This window comes from Ursus maritimus, unplaced genomic scaffold, assembly GCF_017311325.1.
Source record: "Ursus maritimus isolate PB19 unplaced genomic scaffold, ASM1731132v1 scaffold_21, whole genome shotgun sequence".
NCBI lineage: Eukaryota > Metazoa > Chordata > Mammalia > Carnivora > Ursidae > Ursus > Ursus maritimus.
Genome location: NW_024424564.1, coordinates 26,131,110 through 26,140,089, shown reverse-complemented (window position 1 = coordinate 26,140,089; position 8,980 = coordinate 26,131,110). Strand labels below are relative to the sequence as shown.

General features: G+C 36.0%; 1 pseudogene; it reads left to right on the top strand.

Annotated features, from left to right (window-relative positions):
• Positions 1-222: 222 nt before the first annotated feature.
• LOC121104489 lies at positions 223-337 on the top strand (annotated as a pseudogene).
• The last annotated feature ends 8,643 nt before the right edge of the window (positions 338-8,980 follow it).

Genomic DNA, 8,980 nt, shown 5'->3' with positions numbered 1-8,980 from the left:
TCTTTAATCTGTCTTTACATACTGCTCCTGCAGTGCTGGGACCCATGCTCTTGCTAGAAGTCTTAGCTCTCTGGAAATTCCATTGGCTAGGATACTCCTTCTGCCTTGAAATCAAACTTCCCTATATGTAAGAGGAACCTGGTCTTTAACTGAGGATTCCTTTCTAGCAGTTGCTCAAAGTATAATGCTTACTGCCTAAATTCTTTCCCAGATGGGGTGGGAGTCTATGGCCATACCACCCTGAATGTACCTGATCTCGTCTGACCTCAGAAGCTAAGCAGGGTTGGGCCTGGTTAGTACTTGGATGGGAGACCAGATGGGATAGGAGCTGAGGGAGTAATACAATGTGTTGGAAATGGAGGAATTTTTCACCTCAAGCTGAGAAAGGCTACAAATTAACAGGGCTGAGGAGAATGTAGCAGAGTTAAAAAAAAACCTAACCAAAACTAAGAGATAACAACAACAAAACATATATTAAGACCAGAGTACAGTGATATAAACATAAAAGTGAGGTAGATAATGGTGAGAACAGACAATTGAAAATTAATGGAAAGTTGCTGATACAGGTAAGTGTCAGTTATGCAGTTGTAGACCCCAAGACGAAAAATACCAGGAATATGTATTCTCAGTTGCAGTGTTCAGGGTTTAAAATATTTCCATCACAATGATATTGTACAGTGTACAGATGGAGAAAGTATAACAGAAAATCATAAGCAATTCTATCTTGTGTCAATGTTGTGGACATGATGTTATGCTTCATGGGTGAGGTAGGATTTGAGTTGGGCCTTAAGTGTGATAATAGTTGCAGGCTGGAGTGGGTGGTGAGATGGAAAAAGATGTACGCAGGCCATGAAACAGTATCATTAAAGCTCGAAGGTAGGGACTTGAGGGACATGTCAGAGGAATAAAAAGGGACCTTTTATCCCATCTTATTAATGTCAGATTAAATTTAACGTGTAAAATGAAACAAATCTTATCTGTATTTTGGTCTATATCCTAGAGCATATGTGAAGGTTGATACCAGATACAAAACCTGAATACCAGCTTCTGTTAATTACTGAATTAACAAGAGGAACAAAAATTGTAAGGTTTTTCTGACTCTAATACCAATTCAGTAAGAATTTGGGTATGGTTTATTTGGACAAACATTTATTGAGATCCTATGTGATAGCTGGTATGTTCAATGACAGGGTTATGAAGAGAGGGACAGAGTCCCTCAAGGGGCACATTAGTAGGAGAGACAGAATGGCAGATAATTAAAATATGGTCTTCTACATGTACTGGTATGTGCTTACCAATATTGATATTTTCCCTACAGCTGTAATTGTTATTCAAACCAATAAGGAATTGATTGTTAAAGAAAAGTACTTCCAATTTCTAGATTTCTTTTTGTTTTTGTGTTTGAGCAAGAAAATATACATTTTTTGTTTATTTTATACATATGTTTAGACTTTAAAGATGATTTACAGATATTAAGTGATATTTTATGAATTGGGCATTAAGTGTATTTTTTAAGTTAAAGAGAAATAAGGCAATCATAATAGAATGTGCTGTTAGGTATAAATAAGGATTTCTTTGGCTGAAATTTTGTTGTTGTTCCTGGTTGGTGCCAGGGTGTTTGTCTACCATCTCATGTGTTTGAGTTAGCATAAAATGGACAGTTGGTTCCAGACATACATATCCTCCAGGTCACTGCTTCTTAGTGGCATCAAAATCAGAAAAAACAACAGTAATTTGATTTTTTAGAAGACCTTATTTGGGAGTAGCCAGTATTTTTAGAACCCTCTCAATTGAGTGAATTAATATTTGTATGTGCAAGTAGGAATTTGATCCTAGGAACAACAGTAATGAAAATCAGAAACTATGATTCTATCATAATTTCTACTTTGTGCCTGATAAATTGAGCATAGCAATAATAAGGATAGGATGCCAAGTCCTTTAGCTGCTTGACAGAGGCATACATATTTGAAGTCAGTGAGGAATGGGAAACAGGTATAGTTATGGCTTACATCTTATAGGAGAAACCACAAAATAGATTTTACAGTTTCTGTCACTAAGGGTTTTATCTTCATATCTGTCTAAACCATCAGAGAATATGAAGCTCATACTTTTTTCACAGAATAAATCATTACTTGCCACGTTTACTGCTGTACTTTGCTGAAATCCAACTGGATGGGCTATAAAAATGAGAATGATTTATTCTCAATATATTTTAAATGAAGCAATAATCATTGCAGGCCATGAACATACATAGGCTATTTTCTTCTTTTGAGCATATCTCAAATCAGCACAAGAGGGAGCAAAGAAATTTAGAGATGTAGCTAGGATGGGTAGAACCACTCAAAAGGTACTAAGTGAGTAGTAGTGGGTTCATGTGATACTAGGTGCTATGCACTGGGAAAGAGTTAGGTGGGAATCTAAAAAATGGAGGGGAGATTAATAGTGTTGAAATTTTTAAGAAGACAAAACAGGGCAAACCACATATTTTACAATATTTGATTTCAGTTATGTGGAAGGCCATATGCAAAGCAGGGAGATACATTGTTGTAGAGTAGAGAGACTGCTAGGCTTTGAGTCAGGACATAGAGGCTAATTTTGTTCTGACATTAATGTGTGTTTTTAATTTAGACAGTGGGCTTCAAAAAATTGAGTTTCAGTTTTGTCCTCTATACAATGGCCTACTTTATGTATGAGTTCTTTCAGGTCTGACTGTGATCCATAAGTTCTTTTCTCTAGTTCCACTGAGGAAAAAACCAGAGAAACAGAATTTAGATTATAAAGTGTAGGAAGTTAGAAATAAAGATACATTTTCTGGGGATGAGAGAGTCTCAATATCGGGAAGTGCTTTTAAGAGAAGTCATGATGCCACTGTTTCAGCAATAAGTGATAATGTTTGCCTTTCTACACTCTCCAAATCACTGCCTGAAAGCAGTAGGGACAGATGATTTCCATGGGCTTCTTTCAGTCTTCTGAATCACTTCCTAGCTTGCCGGCTTTGAAGTGTCAGAGAGAAACAAAGGTGGATTTTGTTTAAGATGGCAAGACAGATTTTATTCAGACTATTGCAGTAGGGGAGAGAGACTTTAGTATAAACAGCTCAAATCCACTGAAACAAAAGGTGGGAAGCTTTTTTAAATGCTAGGGGCTGCTTAAGGAAAAGTCCTGAGGGATGTTAGGGTAGGGGAGGTTGGCCAGTGTGATCAAGCCACTGTGTCTGCTAAGTGGCACTTATGGTAGGCCACTACCCTCCTGTAGGGGCCCTAGCCTTCTTGATTACATTTCAAAGGGATGACTCCTTCCTTGAGAAGGACATTCCTGGGTTGTAGAAGATGCATCTCTAAGGGACAGAGAGAGGATTTACAATAGTATACTTTCTAAAGTAAATGCTCTGAGAGGAAGGAGGTCACAGGGTCTGAAGTCAGGTTTTGGCTACAAGAAACAGTAAATTCTTTTGGCAACACTGAGCTTTCTCAGGCATGTATTTTAAGGGGCTTGGGAGTGTCATCCTAGGGACGTAACCTTGAGCTGATAGAAACTATGCTGGAGTTTGGTCAAGTGCCTTAGTGTGTGAGAGAGGGAAGTAGATGCAGTCATCTGTGCTGAGAATCTGTGCAGTGTGAGTCTGCAATTCTCAGAAGACAAACTGTAAAACTACACTGTTAGCTTTCAGGATAAATATATTTTCCCTCCATGTTGTTCAGAAGCTCCCTCATCAGAACTACAACTGTCTTCTTATATCTTAGTTTTTACTCTTGCAACTCACTTGGTTACTGAAATGGTGGAAGATTAGGGAACTGTCTTGTTAGAACTGCTAAACACACCTTGTCTAATGCATATCCCCACTAGGTGGCACTCCAATCATAGAACTACCATTTTAAAAACAATAATATCGACTTTATACATGAAAAATTCCACTTACTTTCTGTCTTAAAATTGTTTTCCCCTTACCACTCAAATGAAAAGCCTAGCTCTCAGAACACTTGAATTTTTTATATGTAGTTTTAGAAAATTGTCAAGTTCAGTTATTTTGTTGGGCATTCAATAATTTATAAGGCCTTTTTATACATCATATAACAAGAGGCAAAATTCAATAAATACATGGGTGGTATGAAATATTAGTTTACGTTTAGTTGTTTCAGTTTAGTTGTAAAGCAAACTGTACACTTTTTAGACTCCACAATGTGATGAGGTGATGTAAAAATTTTAAAGTGTTTCAAAAACTTAAGGGAGGTGTGAAGGGAAATGCTATTGCCATGAAATAAGCCGGAAAAATGGCCTTTTTGCATCCCCATTTCCACATCTTTCTGTATTTGTTGCTCATAACTATGGGTATATTTAATGGAAATAAGGAGGTTTTGAAACACTTTCTGTAAAAACCTCTTTTAAAATTTTCAGCTCCAAAGATGGTAATTGTCCTCTCTCCTCTGCTTGGTCTTTCAGGAGTCTGGCTTTCACTGATGAACAATGGATTACTTACATATGTATTTATTAGTCAATAGCAGGAAGCTTTTAAAAGTAGAACGCAAAATGACATTTCCATTTCGAGAATGACCAAAAAGACCAGAAACCAAAACTCAATGTACCTATGGTTTAGCTTAGTCGAGGTAGGAGGAAAAAAATGAGATTAAACAGATGAAGTATGCATTATAAATGTGATTCCTTTTTCAGGAATAAAACAAAAGATTTGTAGCCAAATAGCAAAGATACCAATATTTAGGATTGGTTTTCAACATGAACAGCAATCCAAATTAAGAAAATAACAAAATAAGAATGCACATTTTCTTTTATAAAATCGATACTTGAAAAATATGACTTTCTATATACATTGATAAATTTCATAAAATTTTCTTAATTGGAATATGTATGTATCCTGAGGAACATTATCTGATTTTAAAATGTAGATTTAAAAGGCAGGTAACTTAGGAAAAAAAAAATTCTTTGTGAAAGGATTAATTTCACCCTCCTGGAGTAATTTATTTACCCCTCCCTCCTTGTTTTGTTAATATTTAAAATTCTTATTAAAGTTTATAATCTCCCTGGCTAAGTCCAGTGTCTGTTACATAGTAGGTATCTGATAAATGTGTGAATAAATTGATGAATAAATATTGTATGAAGAGACATTAGCTTACACAGCTATGAAAACAAATGATTAAAATTTATAATGTAGTTGAAAGAATAAAAAATTCTCTTCCAAGTGACCAAAATGGCCTTAATATTCCTTCTTAGCCTGACTACACTTCAGACAGTTTTCTTCCTGATTGTAGGCACCAGACACTTTTTCTTAGAGCATTCGCTTTAAAAAACTTTCTATTGTCAATTCTTTCCCTTGTCTTAGATGTTAAGTCTTCTCTCAGTCATTAGTCCATTTTACACCCCAAGAGTGTCTTTCTTTTTCTTGGACCTGGGAACCATCCCTTTGAAATGTAACCATCAAGAAAAGTCTTACCGCTACCACCCAGTCTCTGTGGGAGGGTAGGAGCATAATTTAGGTAAGCGCCAATCAGCAGCACTGATGGCCTGATCCCACTGACCACTTCCCCACCACAGTCCTTCCTCCAGTACTTTTCCATTAGCTCACCCCAGTGCTTAAAAACTCTCCCTCCTCTTTTTGTTTCATGGAATTGAGTTCAATCCTCTCTACCCTATTATAGTCTTGAATTAAGTCTTCCTTGCCATTTAATTTGTCCATGCAATTTTCTTTGACACTAGTTTCATTTTTAAGAATCAAATAGATATTGGAACAATAAATGTACTATATGAGGTCACAATGGTGGTCATTTGGGCCAGTGTTATACCTCTAATAGCAGTATCAGGGATGTTTCTGTTGTTTTTATGAATATCACTCAAATGTTTAGGATATGCTGCAGCCATTTCTATAATTATTACTATTTTATCTTCTCTTAGAGATCAAAATTATATAATATATAACTTAATTACTCCAGTAAAAATATTAACAGAGGTCTGGTGTGTGTGTTGGGAGGTGTGGTGTGCATTTGTGTGATGGAGTCATAGATGTCATTCACGGAGGGAAACCAGAATCAGAGGAGCATTTCACCAGAGTTCCACATCACATCTTAGGATATATCCATTCACAGTCAATATGCTTGAAATTAAGGTGGGGCCCTGTTGATAGTAGATCTGCAATTGATAATTGAGGATCCAGACTTGGGAATTCCACATACGTGACCACAGTTTTTGCAGTATTACTTCATTATGTTCTAGAAATATTTCTCTAAAGCTTTAAGGTATAAGTTTCAATTCTCTGTTTCCAGTATTCGTTAGCGGTTTAAATGTGATGATACAGACCTTGATCAAATACTCCTCAGATTCTCCCTCAATGCAGTGCCATGATTCTAAAAGGAAAATCAGATAACTATGTTCCTAGAGCAACTGATTATGAATTTTAATCCTCTTCCTTTGCCCTGAACTCACTAGTCAAGATTGTAATATAGTTTCGTTTTGTGTGTGTGTGTTTTTTTTAAGCTATCTTGACCTAATTTTGAAGTCAGGGCTAGAGGTTGATCCTTTCTCCTTGATTAGTTAATTTGAGTCCACACCCCAGCCTCTTCTTTTATTGGGTTTTCATGCTCCATGTATTCCCACCCTAATTGCCCCAGGGCCAGGTACTGATATGGGGACAGGCCCTATGCCCTTGTCCTGGGAAACTGAAATTATGCAAATTAGCCAATCCAGTGGGAGCCCTAGAAACCTAGATAAGTAGGAGCCACACATTAGCAGCCTTTTACTATTCCAGCTTGCTGTCACCCTGTTCTGGGATGCAACCCTCTGTGTAGCCCTGACTGGCAGCCTTTTCTACTTTGGAGCTGTAAGTATAGTGCTGTGTTTCATCTATTCAAGTATCAATTCGTTGTGTCCTGCCGTGAAAGAATCTTTAAATCTTATAAAACGAAGGCAAAGTCAGTAAATTCCGTGCTCTTTCCTGTTGCTTCCAGGCCATTGATTTGACACCAGAACTGACCCATCTTTCTTCTCTTTTATTATGACAATTGTCTATCAGCATCTATGTTTTAGTTTTACTTTATCTTAGTAAATTAAACATCTCATTTCCATAAGATATTCCATGTTTCCATATTATTCTAACATTGGACATTATTTCAATAATTAAGAATCAATATTAATTAAGTCTGTGATACCTTGTTCTTAGAGTTCCTCAAACTCTACAACCACATTAAATTTCAAAACTCAGCCACTCACTTTCCTCACCATCCTTTCATTTGATCAGTGTGCAGGATATCTACACTTTTAAGATCTTGAACTGCAGAAATTCCTCTCTATCTTCAACCTTATGTTTCTTCAATTAAATTCAGTCAACACTGCTCTCTATAACATATATATTTTTAAAAACCGAGGAGGGTGCAAAGAGATGCAAGAAGCTGTCCTAGTTTTTAAATACCTTATTATCTGAAAGAAGAGATAAGTACACCAATTACATGACCAGGCAGAACTTACAGAGGCCATAGTTGAGGTAAAAACCAAGAACTCAAGAGATTAAGTGTAGCTATTAGAGAAAGTATAGTTCATGCCCTTACTCCTGTTTACCTTGCTTACCTTGCCTTTTTTATTCAGCGTACCACTTAGCAGTTTATATTTCTCTATTTTCCTGGTGCATTACCTTTTCACTTGCCTGGCTAACAAACTGGAATCCATATATTTCAGTAATACCTAACACATTTAATGCCATATTAATGGGGGTAAGTTGCCCGAGGTAGCAATTTATAAAGATCTTTAATGTATCATTGGAATGCCAAGGTCCCATTGGAAATGTAAGGAGATGGAGAAAACATTGTAGATAGCAGAAATTCTCTCAGGGAGCATATTATATTTGGCTGAAGGAATATTTGATAAACCCTTTGAGTTTGTGTGTTTTTGCTTGAGTAAATAAATGGTGGCCATTTTGAATAGAAAAACAGGTCCAAGAAGCTACAGACTTTAATTTTTCTTAGCGGGAGATGCATGTTTGGAGCCTGAGTTTAACTAATTCCTTGCAACAACAAAAGTTGTTATTCTCTTAATTGTTCCTTTTCTCAATGTGGGAATCAGCCTTTTATCTGAACATAGATTGAAGAAATATTTAAAAAATCATCTGCCTGAAGCTTTCCTTAGGAGCTCACATGCTCCATTCCAGTCCTGAGCACACAAAACTTCCTGTCTCTTTAACCTTCAGTCACACTTGCTCTGCCATTCCTCAGACTGAGCGGTAAGTACTAAATTATTGAATCAGAGGTAAAATGAGTCACTAAACTCTTTAGAAGCAAATTAACTTTTGGGAGGACTATAAACTTGAAAAAATAATCTGGTTTTATGGAGAGTAAATTTTTTACTAAATTGTACACATGAGATACATCTATCTATCTATCTATCTATCTATCTATCTATCTATCTATCATCTACCTACCTACCTACCTACTATCTATCTAGACTATATCTAACCTAGTCTAATTGAATTCAGATTGTATGTCTGCCTAAGTCTCCCAGTACCACCTTAATGATTTTACACTCATAACTTTCTAATTGACTATGAGCCTTATAAAAGTATTTCTATATAAGCTGATTACCTGAACATAATTATATTGAATTATCCCTAATACACATTTCAGCTCTAAATCTCTCTTATTTAATGTAAGAAATATTAACTTATTTATAATTTGTCTTGTTCCATATGGAATTAAATCCATATATTCCTGTTGGCTATTCACATGACCTGTAATGGAAATGTAAAAATATGTGGCTGTATCCATAAAAACAGGTGGCAAGCTTACACTGATATTTTATAGACATCCAGCAATTTCGGTGATTACATTTTCTGTATCCAACCTGATCAAGGGTGCAGAAAGGGATTATTGATGGATTTAATTTTTTTTTAAATGAAAATAGCCAAATTTGAAGGAAAAATATTTTCTTACAAATATTTATGGAGTGTTTTTCAGTATGAGAATTTATAGTACCTTCTAAGTTGTGG